This window comes from Camarhynchus parvulus, chromosome 17 (genome assembly GCF_901933205.1).
Source record: "Camarhynchus parvulus chromosome 17, STF_HiC, whole genome shotgun sequence".
Taxonomy (NCBI): domain Eukaryota; kingdom Metazoa; phylum Chordata; class Aves; order Passeriformes; family Thraupidae; genus Camarhynchus; species Camarhynchus parvulus.
In genome coordinates this window covers 1,798,670-1,821,898 of record NC_044587.1, presented here as the reverse complement: position 1 = coordinate 1,821,898, position 23,229 = coordinate 1,798,670, and the positions used below count along the sequence as shown (strand labels likewise).

Here is a 23,229-nt window from a genome sequence, read left to right as displayed (position 1 = left end):
CAAATACAGAAACTTTGATCTAAAAGAAAAAGATTTTTTTAAAAGCTGCTGACTTTTTGCCATGCTTCTGAAACACCAAGCTCCTGTGTTGGTGTTCCTGTTCCTCCTTGAGGCCTGGCCTTTGGGGGAATGCAAAGGAAATCTGGATTGAGTCCTGCATGAAGAATTCACCTGGAATCACCTCGCTGGAGAAGAAGGAAGGTCCTCACCTGTGGAGTGTGCAGTGCACCCCATCCACTCTGTTCAGAGCCTGGGCCCAGGGAGAGGATCCAGCAACACAACAAGTCCAAGCCTGCTGTAGCAATCTCCCCATGGGATCAGGAATTCCTGTAAAGGCATTTTTGGTGTCATCACGTTTGTCAGGCCAGATACAATCTCAGTGCATTATCCCTGCACAGAAGTTGCCAGGTTGTGACTTGTTTTCCTGTTGGATCTGACCAGTGCTGCTAAGGTCAGTGTGGTTGCAGTAAAATGAAGTGAGAGATCTGTCACATGCTTTGAGCTTGAGTTTTATAGCACTGAATATAAAAAAGGAGAGGGGAGAGTGTCCTTTTGTCCTGTGAGGGCACTGATTTTCATTGCCTGCTACTGCTGTGCACGGGAGCTGCAGAACATTCAGGCTGAAATTCTACATCGAGGACTTTGCTCCTAATGAATTCCATCTCCTGAAAGTGAGAGCTTCTCTCTTTAGCATTTGTGCCTCGCACTTGATCCACAGCTTTTGTGCTGCTGCCCTGATGGTGTCACAGATATCCCTTCTTCTGGCTCTCCAGCTTCCCAGCTCCAGCAGCATCACGTTCAGGTTGCTTTTCCCCTTCCCTTCCAGCCTCAGCACATTTTCCACACTGTGTATCCTATCCTGACCTCCTCAGTAGTTTTCTCCTGTATCTTCTTCCTTCCCTGACTCTGGGTTTCATGTCATCTTTGTGCCTTTTTGTCTGACAGTGTCTGTATTTGGAAACCAGAGCCTGTCCCTCCCACTCACAGCACTCTCCATTTGCCAGGCCCCTGATCCTGGTCCAGATCCTCCCTGAAGCTGTGGCTGGCCCAGCCTTGGAAGTGTCCACAGCCGGGCTGGACAGGGCTTGGAGCAACCTGGGATAGTGGGAGGTGTCCCTTCCACTCCAAACCATTCTGTGATTCTGTGAAAAACCATTCCTCCCTCTGGACCTGATCTCCACATCCACTGACCTGGGCAGTTCTGTTCCTGTCCACATCACCTGATTGCCACTTAGATCCAGTCGTGTCTTCTCCTGCTCACAAAGCCCCCTCTGTGAAGAGTGAAGGCCGTTAACTCCGTGTCACAGTGTACCTCCTGCTCCTCTGATGTCAGCAGGAAAACTTTTCAGCTAATTCATAATTTACTATGTCCTTCCAGATTAAGAAAGAACCCGGAATGGCTTACGTACACAAAATATTCAAAGGCCAGAGGGACCATGCAAAAAGAAAAAAAAGTATTCATTTTAGTACATTTATTTTCCAAGAGAACAAAAAAAACTTCTTTTTTTTAAACTGGGTCAACACTACATCTGCAGCACTCAGCCATTTTCCATACGACACAATCACCCACTCTGTTTATCTTTAGGCAATATGCTCTTGCAAACTGCCAATTAATTGCAGATTTGGTGCCTGCTCTCTCCCAGCATCCTGGATAAACACGGCAAGGCAATCACGGGGAGCTGCTCTTGGCTGCCAGGGGAAGGAAATCTGTCATTGTCTCAGCCTTGTTATCTGCAACCAAGGCAGACTTTTAGCAGCATTCTGCTTGTAAACACCTCTTTAGACACCTTCTGATTCCAGAGATGGCTCGACAGCCACTCTGCCATGCTACCTGCAGTTTCTTAAATCATTGCTTTCCAAAATGTTCAATGCAGATTGTCCTTGGTAAAAGGGCCACTGACACCAATAAAATGTGCTGAGTCCTTAAAATGAAGAGACAAAGCTGAATCCAAATAAATGTAAGAGACAGAAGTGGGGAGAAGGGGATGTCAGGACTCTGCTCTGCTCTGAGGGTTCTTCCTGGGGATTTTATCAGGGTAGCTGTTTGGGAGGTCTGGGGGACAGGTCTGCTTGTGATGTGGCCTTTTCAGAAAGGTCCAGTCTGTTGGTGTTGGCTCAGGTCCTTCTCCTCCACTCTGAGTTGGAAGTATCTCCTACTTTGTGCAAGAGTTGTGCTAATCTATATCCAGAGAAAATGGTAACCCTAGGAAAGGCTCTCCATGACATGCAACATTTTCTGGCAGGCTGTATTTCTCCTTTCTGGATAGTGGGAGGTGTCCCTGAGCATGGCAGGAGGGATGGAGATGGGTGATCTTCAAGGTCCCTTCCAACCCAACCCATTCTGACTCTTAATTTCTGTTCCTATTGAAATCACAAGAAAAGGCTCCGGAGAGATGATCCTTCCTTGGGTTGGGATGGTCACCAGCAGATCTTCACTCTTTCTTTATTTCTATCACACTCTAAAACTGAGTGACATCAAAAGAGGCTGACTCTACAGTGGCTGCAAAAGAACTGGGACAAAATCTTCTCCTGGGGCAATCCTCAAGAGGATTTAAACTGCCATCTTGACATTGAGTTGTTGGAAATTAACTGTTGCTTCCAGGCAAGGAATGATGAATGGTCTGAAATGAAGAGATAAGCCTGCGTGTGGATACATTCTCCCAGGCTCTCATGGACCTTCAGTGTTACAAGCAGCTGGAATAATTCCTAAAACAGGGAATATTCGATACTGGGTCAATTCCTATTTTGATATGCTCATGTACACAGAGAATAAATGAGAATAATTACTTCAAACCAGTGTAATTAGAAGAAAAGCAAGCTCCTTGTGTCTCAGAACTACACAGACTCACATATTTGGGAGTCGTAGGGGGTTGTGGGAAATGAAAGAAAATATTCCAGTTTTTTTTCTTTTATTTCTGTCATCTACCAGAACTTTCTCATTGACAGGGTGAAGTAAAATCTGTTGGATTGAGCCTGTTTACCAGGTCACTGTGGATTATTGTAATATTGGACTACAGTGGAGATGAGATCCATATGTTGCTGTCAGGGACTAGAGTTTATTATCACACTGGGAATGGCTAATAATAAAAGTGTAGATTTCAGGCAGATTTGAGGAGAATGTGCTTTAGTTCCCCACTGTCTGGTTTGCGGACAAACTCCCAGGTGCCTGGACTTCTTTACAATTTAAAATGTAACTTGTAAATACCAATAGAAGGAGGCTGCAAGCTAAGCTGAAAGCAGTTAGGGTTTGAGCTTTAAAGATTAACTGCCTTCAGGAGGCAATAAAGATCAGAGCTGCCCCATCCTGGTGCAGCTGCCTATGGAAAGATGTTGATACTGCACTGACAGGCTTTGGGAGCAGCACCGTATCAGGAAGAGTTTGGGAATGTGCACTGCTCTGACACAACCAGCATCCCTCCTCCATCCCTGCTCCCGTCCCTGCTGAATCCATCCTCCATCCCTCCTCCATCCCTCCTCCATCCCTGCTCCATCCCTGCTCCGTCCCTGCTCCCATCCCTGCTGAATCCATCCTCCATCCCTGCTCCATCCCTGCTCCCATCCCTGCTGAATCCATCCTCCATCCCTGCTCCATCCCTGCTCCCATCCCTGCTGAATCCATCCTCCATCCCTCCTCCATCCCTGCTCCATCCCTGCTCCCATCCCTGCTGAATCCATCCTCCATCCCTCCTCCCAGCCCTCCTCCCAGCCCTGCCCAGTCTTTGGCAGTGGCATCAGGCCAAGTGCCCCCAGCAGGGATGGTGGATACGGGATGTTTTGGAAGTGATGGGAGATAGTTACTGCATAAATAAAGAGGAAATCTTAAAATTAATCAGAGGTGCAGACAGAGCAACCCGCGCTCAAACTCTCCCTTCCTGCCTCTATGTTTGTTGTTCTGCGCTAATTATGTATGAGACAGAAAAGTGCTGGTTGAAGTTTAATTAGGAAGGAGCTGCTTTGTCATGTAAACTCCAGTCTGCAAGCCTGGCCCGCCGCCAGCACCGGTGTGAGCTCCGCGGCAGCAGGGACGGGGCTGGAGCAGATGCCTCTCCTCCAAAACACTGAGCCTCGAGGAAGGGTTTGAATTACAAAGGAAGGGAAGGGGCTGAGCTTCCCAGCCCCCTCCTCCCCTCACAAAGGGCAGCAGTCAGTTTACTTCCATAACCCCACTATCAGCTGCAGAGGAAGTCTCGCAGTCCCGGAGTCTGCGAGCGGTTCCAGAGCAGCTGGATCCAAACCGGGCAGAGCCGGCCGAGGGGGGGAGCCGGGGATGGACTCGCTCTGCTCCCGGAGCAGCTGACTTTCCTGGGGATCTCAGCATTGCTTTTCTCTCCTGATCTTACTCTTCTGTCCTGATCTTATTTCCCTGTCCCGTGGAGGCTTGGGTAAGTGCCTGGTAGTTTTCCACTTACCTTTCTCTTCTGTGGTTCACCAGGATCTGCCGAAGTGCAATGGCACTGCAATGACAAAGTGTTCCCTGCACATCTGGGACCTTGGTCTGGAAGTGGATGATCCAGATTGGAAAAGCTGGACCTTTACAATCCTTTGCATTGATATACTGCATTTTCAAAAGGGACAGGGAGCAGATCTGGAGCAAACAGACTTTCCAGCCCGCTGTTTCAGCTGATGGGGGCTGCTGGGGCTACGACAGCTTGCGGTGTGCCAGATTTCCAAAGGCTGGAGTGCTGGAGCAGAGCTCTGCCGAGCAGTTCGGGAGTGCAGATGTTTGTGCTGCTTCCTGTGGAATCAGCCTGTGGGGGTCGGGGCAGCTGTGCCTGGAGCCAACCTCTGTATTCCATCACCAGCACAGCGCCCATCGCAGGACACGGGAGCATGCAGGAATCAAATGGTGACAGGGTTTGCTGGGAAGGGGCTTGCTCTGGGCCCTGATGCTCCTGCAGAAGGGATTCGGTGGATTGGGAGCATGAACACCAGGCAAGAATTCCCTCATATCCATGGGGAGCGGAGAGGAGGGGCCAGGCAGAATTCACAGATTTTCCAAAGCTGTTGCAAAAGATTTGTGTGATTGTGAAGAAAGAAGCGGCCATGCCTGGGGGTCTGCAGGCAATCCCAGGGTGTGTGGGTGGCTGGATTAGTGGTAGGAGCAGACAGAGAACTTGAAAGGGAGATGGACTAAAACTTACGTAATGTGTGAAACCGAATGTCCTTTCCTGCTGTCCCTGCTGTCAACCTGAGAAGGCTAACCCTGAAACGATTTTTAAAGCTGTCTTTGTTAGTCATCCTTTATGCAGTTTGTTTCTTTATCATGTTTCATTTTGAGTACAAGGAGACAGGCTGGTTCCACTCCCCTCTCCACTCCTCCTCTATTGTTAGTCTCCCCCAGCTTCCCGTACGATTGTCCAGCTCTGCTCTTTGCAGAACCCAGCGGAAAAGGATATGGTTGAAAAGAAAGAAAGTATTTCACATTAAAGTCTGGCAAGTGCTTGTGTCCTCATTAGGCTTCAGACGCATTTCTTCCCTCCCATCTCCTTTTCCCCAAAAGTTGCAGGGTGGCCAGTATCACCTGCAGTACCTTAAACAGCAGCAGGATCCCTCTTAGCCCTCTTAGCCATGCACTGGCCAATAAATGCAGCAAATCATAATCCCAGCAAAGCTTAAAAACAAAGCATATTTATAACAATATGAGCAGCCTGGTCTAGTGAAAGTTTCCCTGCCCGTGACAAGGGTTTGGAACAACATGAACTTTAATCCCAAACTGTTCTGGCATTCTGTGATACCTACAACTAGGAACACCTAAATATAATGAAAGCAGGGAATGCTTGCTTTGAGCCTCATTCAGATTTGTGAGCTGGTCACAGCTGATGAGTTGTCCCAGCAGTACCAGGGATCGTGGCTCAGAGCATGGGTGTAAGGAAAGGAGTGTGAAGGGAGGGAGGAAAGGTCATGGCCCCATCTCTATTGGTCCTCATTAAGCTGTAGCTTGATGAGCAAGTGGTAATTAATGGTTGTGCTAATGCTTAGAGGTAAGCTGATAGGACTCTCCTTGCTTCCTCTCGATTCCCAGCCATGACTTCAGAACTTTTGAGCAGCACTGATGAAGCAGGGTTGGGTCTGGCTGGTCTTTGGAGAGGCCCAGCCAGCAGCACGTGTGACCTTGCAGGCTGTTTGCACCTCCTGGCACCATCCTCCTTCCCACTGCACAGCAATTAGTGGGAAGTGTCCCTGGGCAGGACTGCAGCTGCTGTGGGGCTTGAGAAGATAACAGAGCCTCTGGTGAGGCTGAGCTGCCTCCTGTGGCCTTGTTAGTGCCAATATTGGCACAGGGAGATGGGAGTGGAGCGGGTGGAACGGCAGAGCTGGAGGCAAAGGGGAGCCCCAGTTCCTCAGGGGAGCCTCTGTTCCTGCAGTGACCCCGGTGCATGGAGCTCCACCTCACTGAGCCACAGCCCCGTGCCTGCTGCTGTCCCAGCCGCTCACCAGGCTGTCCTGGAGTGCACTGGGGAAGCTGGGAAGATCATGAGTGGGATGAGAAAGCTCTCAGTAATTCCCTGAGTTTCCTTCTGCTCAAAGTGGCAGAAATAACACCTTTCTTATGTAAAAGGCTCCCTCAGCTCCACTGGGTATTGTACAGAAACACCCCCCTGCTTTACGTCTCTTTGACTTGCACTGTTTCAGAGAGCTGCAATTTGATGACAGATTTTATAAGATACAATTGTCACTTGTGTTGAGAGGAGACATTCACAGAACTTGGAGTTGTATCACCTGGGATACCAACATGTAAAGGCACTGCTCTGTTCAGTCACAATTTTAGGTGCTGGAGACCCAGATTTTAAGACTTGTTAAGACCCAGACTTCAATACTTCTAAAGACTTGTCCAGTAGACATTGATGGAAACTCTTTCCAATAGAGTCTCCCTTCCCCCAGCACTGGTTCCTTCTTCCACCTCTTCACCATATAGGAAATTTCTCTCTTTTTTTAAACAGGCACCATTTTTCTTCATGTCATTCCCTCCACTGTGGTAGCAGCAGCAGCCAGGACTGGGGGGGGAGAATGGTCCCAGTTCTACTGGGCCTGACTGGGACCTTGCTGGTGGCACTGGAGATGCTCAGTGTGGTGCTGGGGCTGTGGCACTGAGGGGTGACAGCCTCTGCCCTGCTGCCATGGGAGGGTCTCACACTCCATTTCCCAGAAAGAGCAGGATGCAAATTGAGCTGCTGCCATGGATTTACAGCAAAGACAATAAAAACAAGACTTAGACTGATAAAATGATTCAAAGGCTTTACAAAAGCCTCTAAGCAGTTTGTCATATCCTGCAAGGTGATTGCCCAGGACACCTGCAGCACAAGCCAGCCCTTTCCAGCATGGCCCCTCGGCCAGGACATCAATAAAAATGAGGATTTATGAGCTCTGTCATGGGCAGCAAGCGAAGCATTGGGCAACAAATTAATCGCTGATTGCAGAGCAGTGCTGACTGGGAGCTTTCTGCTCTCTCTTGGCATCATTGCAAGGTTGTTCGTTAAAAAATTAGTTTGATAAAGAGACCCTTGACTCCCAGTGTGTTCCTCTGTTACCTGCTCACCAAACATGAGGCACCGTGAGCCCAAAAGGTGCTTTTCACTGTTTAAGTGTTCCAGCTTTTAGTCATCAGAATGTGAGAGCACTCACAGTTCTATGTGCTTGTCTGTTCCTTCCTATCCAGTAATTTTGGGATTACAGAATTCCAGTTTGGGCTGGGAGGAGCTGGGTGCTGCTGGGAGCACTTGGGTGCCAGAGCTGTGTGTTCCTACTGAGCTGCTTCCCTTTCCTACCACAGAGGTTTTGCTCATTGTTCTCTAATTTCAGCAGGCAGGAAAAAGCCCACTTTGGAGTTCTGTTGGCTGCCCTGTCCCCACAGCTGGTGCCACCATTGTCCCCGGGTTCCTATCCAGACCAGCTTCCTTTGTTCTCTGCTGGGCAGCTCCACGAGGTGATTGTTTCCACAGTCATTTCATTTCTCCCTGCCTGAGACCAGACCATCATTTCCTAGTGACTCATGTCACCTGTTGATGGCCTTTTCCTGTCCCTCACACAGAGGCAGTGCAGGGTGGGAAGGAGCTGGTGCTCCTCAGCTTAAGGAATGCTCCCAGCAATGAGGGACACACGCCAGGGGCTGCGAGAGGGAGCTCTGTGGGGACAGCATTGTGTTGGGGATGTTGTGCCAGACTTGTACCAGCTGATTCCATCCAGCCTGATTTGCCCACGGCTGGTTTAGCCCGGGAGCCTCAGGCTGGTTTAGCCCTGGGAGCAGATGCTGAGCAGAGCCGTCACTTTTCAAGGCATTGCCTCGAAGAGCTCCACAGGACGAGCTGCCAGCAGCTCTGCTTGAGCTGCAGGATCAGTTTGGTTCATCAGTCTTGGCTTTTACTTTTTCCTTCCCTTTCTGTTTCCTTTTTTAAGCGTGCTCTTACATCAGTGCCAGGCTCTGTTGCCCATCTTGGGTGCTGGAGGGTGACATCTCCTCTGCTCCTGCTCATGCTCACGGCACTTGTCAGGCTCTGCACAGGGAACAGGGCATTCTCCAGCTCACATGGAGAATTTCATCACCTAGGTTTCAAGAAAAATAAACTGTGGCTGGACTTAAAACCTTGTGGTGAGGACTAATGGGGAGAGGCTTTTATGAGCATTGAGAATATTTGTAGCTAAGCAACCAACATCAGTAAGAAGAATAAATCCAAAGTTTCAGGGCTCTGCCTGCCTGCCTTCAAGGGCCAGGAGCTGTGTTCTCTCTCTGTTAACAAGATTGCTTTCCTGCTGGAGGCAGGATCCCATATTAGATGGAGCTTGTTCTGGGATACCGAGCTGGGAACAGGAGTGAAAGGACAGAGAAGAATCTTTCCAAAGGCCACAAAGCCAGCCAGGCCTCCCAGCAGGAAAAGGCTCTTGGAACAGTAACATCTAACATATATAGATAATATTTTCTAATTACTCTTGTATAAGTCCTCCTAGCATCAAAGAGTGACTCTTTGTCAGGAAGTATAATCACAGGATAGGGAGTAATTGGCTCAAAGTGAAAACAGAAACACAACAGCACAGAAATTTCTCCCTGTGAGGATGAGCAGGCCCTGGCATAGGGTGCCCAGAGCAGCTGTGACTGCCCCTGGATCCCTGGAAGTGTCCAAGGCCAGGTTGGAGCAACCTGGGATAGTGGAAGGTGTCCCTGCCCATGGCAGGGGGTGGAATGAATTGAGCTTTAATGGCCCTTCCAACCCAAACCATTCTGGATTGTCTGATTCTAGGCTCTCCAGCAGGCAGCAGCTCCAGACCATATTCCATTCCACAGATGCAGAGCTGAGTGACTGGATGACTGCAGCAGTTTTTGTTTGAAATGGTGAATCTCTGTGGCTTTGTTCACTTTCTATATTTGCACAGTTCCTGTTGCTCGGGGCGCCCATCCCATTGCTACAATTGCAGCACAGATCCAAGGCCTATTAGATAATTGAGCTTTATTTTCTACAAAGATATTATGCGGTGTTCTTCACTGGGTTGCACCAGAAAACCTAGAAGCAAAACATTTTACTTTAAAATATATTTTATTTATAAAAAGAAAATTTCCCAGAAATGCCAATGGGAATGGCAACAAATCAAATGCCAGGAATAATTTCTCAATGGAACTTTTTTTTAAAAAATACCATCTTACAACCTCAGGGTATTTTCCATCTCTGCTTCTTCCTCCTGCTTTGTCAGGAGCTGGTTGGGAAAGATGCTCCAGTCCCTACCCTGTCCTGGCAGCCTCATGGATCATCAGGAGCCCTGTGAGTGCCCTCTGTGCCGCGGGAAGATCTCCTAAAAGTGCTTTGGAACCAAATTCTTGGATCCCTGAGCCCCCTCTGCACAGCTGCACCACACCATCAATCCAGGCCTTAAACAGAATTGTTCCCTGATCAAGGACCCCAGAGACCTCTTTGCTCACATAGACACTAAAGTTGGTGTTAATTAGAAACCTGTGTATTAAGGCCAGATCTGCCAGTATTTCTATGGAACTGCATTCCTAAAGCAGCTTTATTGTTTTGATGAGAGGAATGAGGTGTAACACAGGATAACTCCTGTGCTGTTGGGGTTCCAAGCCCCGTCCCAGTACCACTCACAGGCCATGCCGGAATGCTCTCCTTGGCAGGACTGCCCACATGGTTTACCACTTCATGTGGCATTTCCTCCACTTTTCTGTCTAGAAATCTTCCTGCAGCACTGAGCATTTCAGTGGAGTTTCAAATGGGTATTAATTTGTCTGTGTTGGCAGTTCAGAGCTTGCTGTTACCAATGACAGGCGCGCGGCGTTTCCCTTCCCTCCCCGCAGCTGCGGCCTGGCTGTGACTGAGTTACTCAGCTGTGAAAAGCACTCAGGGATCTGAAAGCAGGGGGTGTTCCTGTGCATTAGCACCAGTGCCCACAGCAGCCCAGCTGGGTGGGATCCATTTAGTGCCAGTCCCACAGCTGGGCTCCGAGAGGCGCCTCCAGCCAGCAGGTACCCATTGAATGGCTCTGGGGATAACAGGAGGCCAGCACGACACTGAAGGGTTATTAATGACAGCATTCAGTCAGGAAGGGCTTTCTTTTTCTTATTGGGGAAACTATCACTTTTGGAAGTGTTGCAGACGCATTTTGGAAGCAGCACCAACTATTTTAAAAGTTAAAAACCGCATTGGCAGGTGTGAGGGAGATGTTCTGGAAAAGGAAGATACATCCTGGCTTAAGAGAAACCCGATGTATTCAGAGAGATCCAAGCTTTTCCCTTTGATCATCTTCCTCTTCCCACCCACCTTGGATCAGCTCCCGCCCTTCCACATGCAGGATCTGAACCATTCCAGCCAGTTCCTGAGCCATTCCCAGCTCCCAGGCCATGCAGACCAAGGCACAGCTCCCTGAGGCACTGCTGGAGTTTGTGAAATGCTTCACAAATCCAGATTAGAACAAAACAAACATTCTGCAGGAGCTGCAGTGGGGGTGCAGGAGGGCAGACCCAGGAGTGGTGGGGGAACAGGGACACCAGCATGGTGGCAAGGCCAGCTCCTGCCTCCCCTCCCTGCTGCCTCTGGATTGCCCTCTGGGGAAGGGAATGCACCCAGAGGATGGGGAAACAGATTGAGGACACTGACCACAACTTAAAATTCATCTTTGGAGTAATTGTTTCAACTTTCTTACTCCATTTCTGGAGCTTTCTCCCCTTCTCTGGTTGTATTTTATTCAGTTGGCTTCTCTGTTTTTTGTCCTGGGGGGTTCCAGGCGGGTTTCTCTCTCTGAACATGACAATTTGTTCTTCAGTGCTTCTTCTAGGGGGTTTATCTCTTTTTAGATCCTGCAAGTGCCTCTTTTTTCCAGTTACTTTTCCCCCCACAAATCACAGCCTCTTGTCTTCAGTTTAATTTTTACATTTAATGAAATAGCTCTGAAATTAAATGTTCTTTAACAAATCTCTGATCAGGGTATCTCACAACAAAAGGTACTTGGATTTTATTATTATTATTATTACTAATACAAAGTAACGACATGCCTGAATCCTTATCAAGTGTAATTCAGGGGGATTAGTCATTTCAGTTGAAAGGAAAGTTTGCTCCTTCATTTACTGAACTCATCTGCTCAGTGTCCTGCTCCTGTTTATTTAGATTTATTATTATTTACTGGTTTTTTAGGTCTTGAGATCAAATTGTTGATCACAATGCTCTGAGGTTTGGATTTCTGCTTCACTGGGCAAAGAGCAATCAGCTAAATACAGGAAAACAAGCTAAATATAGAGAAAACTGAATGAGAATATCACATTTTTGATGTCTGTGATGTCAAGCATGACAGACCCTCTAAGCACCTCGCTAAGAAAAGCAAAGCAAGCCTCAAAAACCTCAGAACTTGCCGAGATTTTCTCATTGAGAAAAAATTTTGTGTCTTCAACACGAACTACAAAAAAGAGCAACTGTGAATTAGGCAGACAACCCACATTTCTGGCTGGATTGAGCTCACAAGCAGTTCCTGCAGTGCCCTTCCCCAGCTCCTCGAGCCCTGGGTGTTAATGAGCCCCAGGCCTGGCTGGAGGCTGAGCAGCAGCTGGGGCAGATGTTGGACACCTGGGCTCCAGAACGGGGCTTCCCAAAGCTGGGACAGGTTCAGCTCCCACAGCAGTGCTTTAGACATGGAACCACTGCCAGAACTAGGTCAGCTGGATATCAAAAATCTGTGTGTGCTGAGCTCCAGCTCCAGGGCAGCTGTGCCTGGGCAGGCAGCAGCAGCTGCACCACGGAAGGATGGGGCTCCCCTGTTGCTGTCAGTGCTGAGCTGGTGGGGATGGCAACAGCAAGAGTCCTTCTGGAAACCAGAAACCAGTACAGAGGTTGAAAGGAGCCATTGTTTGGTATGAAGGGGCTTTGCAGACAAAATTGCACATCTCTGGCAAAGGACGTCTCCAGCAGATGCAGGGAGCTGGGCGTGTTTCATGCAGGGGGTGGGAGCAGGGCTGACAGAGCTGACCAGCCACAAACCTGTGTGAGGAGCACTGGGAAAGGGCAGAGAGACAGACAGTGCTGAAACAAGGCACAGGAAAAGGTGAAGCATTCCAGAGGGGCCTGGGCCCTGGCTCTTGGCTCTCTCCCCACTGGACATGGAGCAGCAGCAGAGGGTGCAAGTCCCAGCACCTCAGCACCCCCATGTCCTGCCTATGTCCTGCTCCCTCAGCCCTGCCTGAGCAGTGATCCCTCCTGGCAACAGCTCTTCCCAGGAAATCCCTGTCCTGCCCATCCTGGGTTCAGCAGCCAGGGCACAGGAGTGTCCCTGCTGTCCTGGTGGATCCAGTGCCACAGATGGGGCTCTGAGCTCTGAGCCTGGTGTCCAGCTCTTCCCATTGAGAGGGGTGCTGCCAGGGAGGGACACAGCCTCCCACGGGGACAGGAGCAGGGCAGGTGTGTCTGGGGAGGTTCTGAGGCAGCAGAGGAGCCACTTCAGCTGGAAGGAGGAGGATGGAGGGTTTGGGCTTGTTTGTTTGCATGTGGCCAGCCAAACGTGGCCAGCCAAGCATTCCTTTCTTCTCAGCAAACGTTCCTTTCTTCTCACCATCCTTCAGCTCCTCTTTGATCTGAAGTGCACTTTTTCCTGGAAGACTTCCAGCATTCTCAGTGCAGTTATGAAGTTCCCTTTTTTCCTCCCTCTTCAGGCCACATCCCTCAAATTTAGGAAAGACGCTGCAGTGGTGACGTGGGACTGTGGTGTGTAAAGTCATTTCTGGAGGAACATGTCTTGAGGAACATCTTCAGATGTTCCTGATCTCTCCTCCCAGAACAAACACAGAACAGGCAACAGCAGCACAGGCTCCCACAGTCACCTCAGAGTATGACTGAATGCAATGTGCAAAATCAGCCCCATAAAAGGTTCAAGCTGTGGTTTGGTGCAGATGTCCAATAAATTGAGAACTTTTGGCGACCCTCATTTCTAGACTGACGTGTCAGACAGATGCACATGCCAGAAGCACACTGGGAAGCAAAGTCTGGGTTGGGAAGGATGCCAGGAGCCAAGATGCATTTGCAGAGCTCTGGAGCAGCAGCTTGGCCATCTCTGGCCCAGGCAGCAGGATGATGGAGAGAACCCCTGGGCAGCTGGCTGGGTAATGGTGTTGCTTTTTAAAAAGACAACAAAAAAGGCATTGCACCCTGCTCCTGCTAAGGAGGCTTGGAGACAGGAGAGAAAAGGCTCCTTTCTCTAGAGGTGAACAGTCACTTCTTCCTGCAGCAGAAGAATCCTGACACTAGATAAGTAGCTGTGAGAAGATTCATAAAAAAACTAATTTATAATTTGCCAGAATATAATCCTATTTGATCAGTGTTATTCAGTTCCTCTTTCTTTTAAAATTCAGTGCACTTAACTGTTCTACGAGGGTTTATGAATGTTTAAAAATTGCTTTGTGGTCCCTAAAGTAATTTGACAAGTCTGACAGCTATTGATTAAAAACCTGAAATTATTCAGACTGTAGGATGACTTGAGGGATTAGATAGAAAGTTTTTTCAAATGTGAAAGGAAATAAGATGTTGGAAAGTAAATATGTTCTTGAATATTTTTGAAAAATCCATTACAACTGTGAAATTAAATTGAAATGAGATACTTCGTGTGGAGATGAAGGAACTAAATGCTGGCTTTACTATTTAGGCATGGGGTAGAACTCCCCATCCCAGGCTCAACAAATGCATCCCTGGAAGTTGCTGGTCTCTGGCACAAATCCCACCTCAGGGTACTGAGGGAGCCCTTGGGGAGCTCCTGCACCTGCCCAGCCCTGGCCAGGGCCCAGGCAGCTCCTTCCGTCCTCTGCTCCTGGTGGGGCTGATGGAACAGGGCTCTCTGTCCAGAGTGAACATGATGATCCATAACCAAACATGTCCAGGTCTGAAGAAGTAACTCCCCCAGCCTGCTGCCAGCTGGTTGGGGATAAGGCAAAAACCAGTTCTGAGTGTGTTGTGGGAGAATCCTCCTTCCCTGGTGGGGGAATGGGCTGCTGGGCACAGAACCCCTGTGTCCCCTGCCCCACTCACAGGAACTGGGGCTGTTCCACACCAAGGGAAATGTCTGGCTGCTCACTCCAGCACTGGGGCAGGGATCAGATCCCTGAGCCCGTGGGCTGGTGCAGAGTGTGTGGGCAGCTCTGCAGACTGGTTCTGCCAAGGGGATGCTCCACAAACACCTGATTCTGCTTTTGATGGTGCTATCATTGCTGCTGTTTAATCAGGTAATGGATGGCTGTTGGTATTGGTTAAATTCCAGAGTGATTCTATGCATGGAGAAAATCAAGTGTTTGTTATGGAGATAATAAAGTGGTTTTTCTGATGATTCAGTTCCCTGGACTGAGCAGCAGAGTTCTGGATGTGGAGGTACTCAGCAAGCAGATAATGGAGGGCTTGCTTGGCCTGTTACCTCAGGGCACCACCAGCCCTTTTTCATCTCCAGTAATTCCCAGTTTCACTGGGATCAAAAGCCTTGGTGAGGGGAGTCTGCAAGGCACAAGTGGAGCTGAACCAGGTGTTACCAGGCTGGGCACAGCATTTTAAACCCCTGTGCTATATATGGCCCTTGGTTATATTTCAGTGACAATATTAAACTTTTAAAAGATGAGTGGAAGGAAAGGAGACCTTCAAATTTAGTTACTGCCAGGAAATAATACTCGGCAGCACAGAGCTGTGATTCTGCAGCAGCCAGGGATTATCCATAAACCCTGTACCTCCAAAGTGAAGGAGAGTAATAAAGCCGACCCCAGGCGCACTTTGAACTTGGCTACCTCTGATTAATTAAGTTTTTCCTTCCTTGAGCCTGATTTAGTACTTATGCTCAGAATGAAGGATTTAAGTTAAGAAACTGTTGAGAAATTGAAGGACAGCTCTCATCCCCTCTTTCCCATCTCATCCCCTTCCCTATCACATGCACACACATGTGGGTAGCAAAGGGCTTGATGTGGCTGCTGAAAATCAGGCTCTGAGGGCATTCCTGTCCCAGAATTCTTGTCATTCCTCCTGCATTTGCACCACTTTCGCTGTGGATTTTTATTCCTGCCAAGCTTGAAATGTCAGCGGGGCATGGCAAACATCAGCTAATTCTGGCTGCAGGTCTCAGGGCAGTGGAAGGTGTAACAGTGATCCTGCATTTATATGGAAAGTAGGAAGGTGTCTGTGCAGCTCTGAGTATCCTCCTTTCATTCATGTAATGACAGAATTAAAATCCGTCTGTGGCGGGGCTGAGGCTCAGCACAGCCACACACTCCACGTTCAGAGAGCTCCTCTGCTGCCCACAGAAGCCTGGCACAGTATGGTTCATGATGAGAAGTGTAAATATGAGGCAGAATGGCCCAATTTTGTGTTTGCTGCTTTGGTACTTGGTGACCACATAGAATTCTTTTGGTTTAGAAGGAGTTTGTAGAACACAGCTGGAAATACATTTGTTCCTACCAGCTGAATGGATCTTCCCATGTCCTGGGAAGTCAGTCAGCCCCTGCCTTCCTATGGAACTGCTGTGGCTGGTGCTGTATCCCTTAATTACACTTCCTTAACTCCCTTCTTTTGGAGGAGAAACAACAATTGTTTAGAGTAATGAGAGAGTCTGTTTTGATTGAAAGATGTACAATAATCTGCCCTGAATCTGCTCTGCTGCATTGTACCAAACTCACTTATTTTCTCTATATTTGTTCATAGTCAAAGCATAAATAATTCAGCATTTTGTCTCTCCCTGTGAATGTGAGAAGCATGCTTGCTGGTTCCAGATCAGATGGAGCAGTGATGTTTATTACTCTGATGTTGGGGAATGATTGTTGCATATTTAATATCACCATAAATAAAGCTCCTGTAGCTGTGTTCCCGCTCGTGGGGTCGGTGTGAGGCTCTCTGCGAGCCCTCTGATCTGCAGCCCTCAGAGCTGAGCTGGGATGGAAGGGGAGGCTTTGCCTGCCCACTGTGACACAGGGCATGAGTGACAACTGCGTTTCCAGCGTGCCCAGCCTGGCTGGCATCCACCAGCCCTCAGCTCTGCCAGCCCCACCTGCTCCAAAGTCATTTATCTCACCCAGAAATACTCAGAGACTTGCACCGTGTGACAAAGCAAATAGCAGAAGTAAAACAAACCTCATTAAAATAAAGTGGCTGGATGATAAGGGGAATGGTTAACATACCTTTAACAGCAGTATTTCTTTTCTTCATTTTATCTCACTAATGCCTTTAAAAACTGCCTGAAAGTATTTTATAGTAATTACTAAAGGAGCTGGAGTTTTTAGCAGTCTTGTAATGGGGAGCTGAACGTCTCTGATTTTAGTGGCTTTTTTTCAAAGCGTGGGGGGAGACACCAGGCAGTGAGTGAGGATCTGGGCCACGTCTCTTGTTCCTATTTATAATTAAAATTCCATTCAAAGTGTGGCACAGGTATTGCAGCATCCTGCAGTCCAGGGCTGGGTGTTCTGCCATCCATAACAGCCTTGCAGGACTTTGTTCCAGCACCTTGCTGAACTCCAGCTGGTCACCCAGCACCGTTTTCCATTTCTTCTCTAAAATTCCCTCCATGGAGAGAAATTCTTGTACATTTTACCAAAGGCACTTGCCAGAATAAAGGGAGTGAGGCACTGCTTGGCAGTGGTGAAAAGCCAGGGAGAGAGCGAGCTTTGTCCACGAGCCATGTGCAAGCCAAGGCTGTCCCGCTGGGTCACATTCCTGTTCTCTCAGCCTTGGCATGGATCACTTCTTTTTAATGGAGTCCAGTGTTCCCAGTGTTTCCAAACTTGTTTCAGTGTTTGCAGCAAGCTGGGATCATCTCTGAGAAACAGTTTGTGTGGATGTGATTGAGGGACGGAACATCACTGAGCTGGAAGCAGGGGCCCTCTGAGAGCCAAGGGATGGCTCTTCCTTGGAATGCTGAGGGCTCTGGGAGGAGCCCTGCCAATGTCACAAGGTGGATTGGGAGGGAACTGTCCCCACTGTCCCCATGTACCATGCTTGGGTCTGCACTACGGAGCCATCCCAGCACCTGGAGTGCTCCAGGAGCAGCCTCCTCTCCTCCCACAGTGCAGACAGTGCAGCAGCACCAAGTCTGCAATGGAAAATTGTCCCTTGCCACCTGCTGATGTGGTCACTGCCCCTGCATGGCATCCTCAGGGTGACAGAACCGTGCAGAGGGGACAATTCCCCCACCCAGCCCGGGGAGTGGCTCCACTGGAGCCGGCAGCACTGGCCACTGTCACAGATGTGGATCAGAACTGCTCCAAACCCTGCCTTTACTGGTACACAGCCATTCTGCTTGTTCAGTATTCGAAAAGCACAGTTAATAACTATTTTTGTCTCTATTCTCATTTCTCACGTACATATAAAGGCTCAGTTGATGTTTAGCTTGACAAGCCAGGCTGCAGTTTGGATGCCAAAAATCTCCAAACTGTCATGGAGGGAGACAAGGATAAAGGAAAAAACAACTTAGATAAAAGGGCTGTGGACTCAGAAATGCTGTATGTGGCACACTTCCCAATCCTCAGAGAGACTTATTAATTCACATTGTGGAAGTGTTTATGGTGCACAACTCAAGTGGCTTCCTGGCTCCACTTGGGATCTCACTGCATTTAGGAAGAAGTTGCTTTCACACTTCTACAGGCAAAGGAATTAAAAAGTTGTTTTGTTTCTTGAAGTGTATAAAGTAATAAAGTGTTTAAGGGATGGAATAAGGGAAGCCACATGTCAAAGGCAGGCCAAGACTGTACTCAGGAATTGCACATAAGCCTAATGCGGGAGGTTTTTATTGGCTTCTCCCAAACCACAATGTTCAGACTTGGGTATAATATTCAGTCCTTTGCTGCATCCTTGCAGCTCCCAGAACTGACACTGATTTTTGCCCAGGGACTGGGCTAACACATTCCCTCAGCGCTAATCACTTAAAAAAAAACAAAACAAAACAAAACAAAACTAAGGGAAAATATCCATAAGCAAAAAATCTTAAGTTATTATCCCATCATTTGTAACATGGATGTGAGTGTTGTAGGCACTTAACAGACAAGGCACTTGGCAGCTTTTCCCAAATTCTCTGTATTCTGTGTGGCAGCTGCTGGTGTATCTGGGTTTTGCAAGAGCTGTAGGTTGGAGAGCACAGAGCATTTAACCCATCCCTCATCCCAGGGAAGATTCCTGCTCTATCCTCACATCAGCCAGCCAGATCCTCATCACTTGTGCTTTTCTCAAGTGTCCAAAGAAGTGAAGAAATCATGGAACATTTTTCTCACTTGGCAGTTGTTTTAATCTCTCAGCAGTGTGTCCTGTGCCAGGCCTGTCCCTGTCCCTGTGCCACTTCTGAGCCCAGCAGTCTGAGCTGTTGCCCTCGTGCCCTGTGAGTGAGACAGGAGTGGAGGTTGTGCAGTGACTCAGTGCCAGCCCCTGCTCAGTCCCTCCCCGGGGCCGGCTCTGTCCCTGTAATCGCTGGTGACAGGCTGGTGCTTTGCTTTGCTGGGGACGGCCAGGCCCTCTCCTGGAGCCGGGCAGGGACAGGAGGAGCAGCCCCTGTCACTGGAGGGAGGTGAGCCACGCTCATCCCTGGCTCTGGGATGGGACATTCCCGGGCTGTGCCCGCCCAGGCCAGCACCCCCTACTCCCCTCTGTACCTTCCTTGCTGGCCACAGCACCTGGAAGTTCTGTGCAGCTCCAGCGTGGAGCTGTGCATGGGCTCCAGGCACGGTGTAAATCCAGGGCAGCCTCATCAGCTCAGCAGCAGATTGCAGTTTTGTTTCTGGGAACATACACTGGCCCCGTGTATTCCCAGGGATTTGACCTAAGCTTAGCATCTGTCAGGATAAGAACAAGTGCTTTAGTGCAGTGGCATAGTGGTTTAGAGCAGTTCAGTGGATGGGCAGCAGGGCAGACGGGGTTGTTGGCTCTTCCCACTTGGATGATGGTTTTATATTCCATCAGAGGAAGAGAAAATATTTGTGGAAATTGGTGTTTTGAGAAATTAAATACGAGAACAAAATCTAAACCAGATCCAAACATTTTGCATTTTCTCAGAAGAAAGTAAAATAAGAATTTTTGGGCTCTTATTTAACCCTGCAGAGCTGGGAGCTGCAAAGCACTGCCAGTGGTGGTGAGCAGAAAAGGCAGAGCCTGGACTGGGAGTAAGGAGTGAACCCCAGCAGAAAGGAAGGTGTCTGTGCAACTCTGTTTATTTTAACTCAATCTACTTCACATCAACTCAGGCTCTTAGTGTGTCTGAGTAGTTTTAACTCTTCCTGTCATCAGTACAGGCTAATGGCCTAAAATGTAGGCTTAAGCATTAAGAACAGAGAAAAATTGTAGGTGAGACAGGCACAAGTTACCTGAGGGAGTTAATTGAGACCGGGCTGGGCTGTGGGGAGCTCTGTGTGACCCTGAACACCCGTCACAAAGGAAAATCCTTCCAGGTTCTGTCTACAAAAATTCTGCACAACTGTGAGTGTAAAATAAAGTCATTTTTGCAATGATGATGAGCTGGGTTTAATTTGGTTAATAACTGAGGCAAGTTAATCCTGTTCAGGCAAGGATCAAACCAGTTTCAGTGCATCTGTGTCGGTGCTTTGCATGTGTGTAACTAGATTGATTTAAAATAACTTGGCTAGAAAAGAAAGTTGCTTCTGCTGTACAGCTCCTGAACTGTGGCTCACACCTGCTTCCATTCCCTTCCACAGTGAAGTTTTAGGTCAAGCTCCCCTCTGGCTCCCTTGTTTAGAAGATGAGGGTGGAGACATTCATGGGGAGAACTCATTCAGGAATCTCCACATCCCCTCCAGAAGACATGAAAAACATAAAATCTGTTTCAGGTCAGGATGATTTACTGGGTCTGACTGCGTGGCATTTACAGGAATGGCTCTGCAGCTCCTTCTCCTTTTGCTGGCAGCCAGGCTCTGGGTCCCTTTCCCAGGATTTGTGCTGAGCTGTGGGCTGGGTGCTCGGGGCAGGAGCAGCAGGAGCCCCTGGAAGCTCAGCAGGGCCTGGCTCAGCTGGAGCCAAGGGGGGGCTCAGCTCCCCAGGTGAATTGTCAGCAGCAAAGCTGACACTCTGCTCATTGTCTTCTTTTAGTTAATGCATTACTCAGCCAGGCTGAGAGACTGCTCTTCTGAGGGCTGGTGTAGATCTGCAGGGCTTGTTGCCACCGTGGCTGCTTGGTCCTGCAGGTAGCAGAGTGCACAGACATTGGCATTCCCAGACTCCCATGCCTCCCTTCCCTGGGGAGAGCAGACCTGGCTGGGTGCTGGAAGCCAAGCCACGACTCATCTCCAGTGGGATGGGCAGCGTTTCCGTCTTGGAGAAACCACATCCACCCTGGGTAACCCCAGCTGGCTCTTACAGACTCCCTGTGTCTGCAGTGGGGAAACTGAGGCACACAAAGGCAGAGCAACCACACCAATCCTGTGTGAGAAAAGGCAAAGCCTGTTTTTTTCAGACTCTACCTACTCCAGGTATCACTGTGATATTCTGTCAGCTCTTGCTATACAGAGATTTATTTGAAATCGTTCCTATTCCATTGAAGCAATTTTCAGAGATTAATTTTTGAGGGTATTAGCATTGATTCCTGAGCACACGTGCTTCCTCCTCCTGCCAGTGGTCCATATCCAGGGAAAGCTGCATTGTCTGAGCTGGAGGAAAGCTCACTTGCCCTAATTTATTGAAAAAATTAATTTTAGATTTAAAATGGGGTTTTCATTTATGAACCCCGCTCAATCTGTTCTTCACTCCTGAGTCTTCACCCTGACCTTTCCCTTATCTGAAATCCTCTGGGCTGTACACTGTGTTCATTAGTGAAACTTGCAGGAGGGAGCAGCAGGTGTGGGCTGTGGATAAGGACTGCACGCACGCTTGGCTCTGTGCTTATCCAGGTACCCCTGGCAGCTCCTGGCTGTAATTTAATTTAGGGCAGTGCCAGGATTTGGACTTTTTTAAGAGTTTTTCACAGTTTGTAAGTTTTAATAACAATTTTTACATCAGCTCTGGAAGTAGCAGCCCTTGGCATTGCATGGAGAATGCAGTAATGATACTTGCACTTAAAAAAATGAGCTGGAGAAGTGATGCAGTGCACCCCAGTACTGCCAAGTTTAATCCCTGCTCGTGGAGTCTGGAATGGTCCAGGAGAGTCAGGATGGTCCAGCGAGGTCCCTGGGGCTGACCTGGGTTTGGTGCAGAGCTGTGCCTCACTCTGCCCTGGGGGAAACAAAGGGGTCATTCCCAGAAAAGGCTGTAGAAGAAGAACTTCTCATCCCATCTGAAAAAAGGCTCCTGTGAGAGTGATGTGCTTTTTATCCATCCCTAGAAGACACTAAAACCTATCTGGCTAAAAGGCAGATAGCAATTGGAAGAAATTAGCTTTATATCCTGGTGCCAGCTATGGATAAAAAAACACAAACAAACTTTAAAATGCTTTGAGCTTTTCTTCTTTTTTTTCTTTAAGGAAAGTTAAGCAGCAGCAAAAGAATATTTCCCCAACTTTATTCTGATTATAAATTTTGCATTCTTTGGATATTGCTTTTTAAGAACAGCATTTTGTTGAACATCATTCAGCCTCCAAAGTCAGCTCTTCCCTATTAAACTGAAGCCATTATACAGGCCAGTATGGTTACACAGAAGGACAAATCACAGGAAAATGTAGTTTAGATGCTAAAACACCTATTTGTGTTTGTCAGGCTCAAAGTCATTCGCCACTGGTACCCCTCTGTAGTTTTGATTTGAAATTCAAAACTTGACTCCTGCAAATGCCTTGGCTCAAATTGTGGTTGAATGTTAAGTGGTGTCTCTGAAGCGAGACTAATCACACAGAATGATATTGGATGTTTGCAGGAATGGGACCTCACAAAAAGGTTTAGAAAAATCTGCTGCTAATAACAATGTTCTGTTTTAAATAAAACCTGCAGAAAAGATGAGTGGCATCTCAGTAAAGACAGGTTTCCTGTGGATTGGGATTACATTCCTAGAGCAAAGTCTAATGTTTATCCAGGAGAGCAGAAAAGTGAAGCTAATTATAAGCAGAAAGAGAAATTGGCCAGTCAGATGTACTGTCTGGGTGCTGTGAAAGGGGGATGGAGGCAGAGTGAAATATTCTTTCAGTATAAACACTATTGAAACAGTGCCCCATTTTTCAGGGGTGCTGGAGTCAACTCTGCCCCATCACTGCAGCTCAGCTTTGGGGTCAGTGCAGCAGGTGGAGAGGCAGCAATCAGTAACAGCTGTGCAAAGCCATGTATCATAATGTTAATTGTGCTGGAATATGGGATTGTTCCAACTTTATAAAACAAGTGCATTTATGACATCAAAGGCTATTTGAGTTTAACAGTAAATTTGGAGTAGATGTGGATAATCACAATCGCTTCCACTGCTGACTCCTTGAAGTTATTAGGAAATTGTTTGTTTCCCAGTGATAGACAGCGTGGTCATAAAGCACAAAGCACTGGCTTCACAGTCAATAAAAAGTGAGAGATAGCTGGGTTTAATAGCTCTGAAAGGCAAACATGGCTGGAGTGTGGAAAGGCTGCTGAAGGCAAAGCTGTGACCATCCTCATCCTCCTCTGCCCAGCCAAGGAAACAGAGTCAGCCAGGCCTGGCTGGGACCAGAGGAGAAAACATGACCCAAGAAAAGGGGACTGTAAATAATACAAATAATAACTGGGAATGGAAATAACCCTCTAATAACCCATGGAAAAATACTCTGTACTTGCCCTGACTGGGCACGGTGGCTTTCCTTTCACAGATTTGTGGAGCAGTGAGCAGGGTGGGTGGTGCTGGGATCCTGTCGGGAACA

The 23,229-nt window shown here is 48.2% G+C and overlaps 1 protein-coding gene across 1 annotated transcript in view; it reads left to right on the top strand.

The window, feature by feature from the left end:
* The window catches only part of DAB2IP (DAB2 interacting protein), a 120,716-nt gene that overhangs the window by 54,960 nt on the left and 42,527 nt on the right, over positions 1–23,229 (top strand).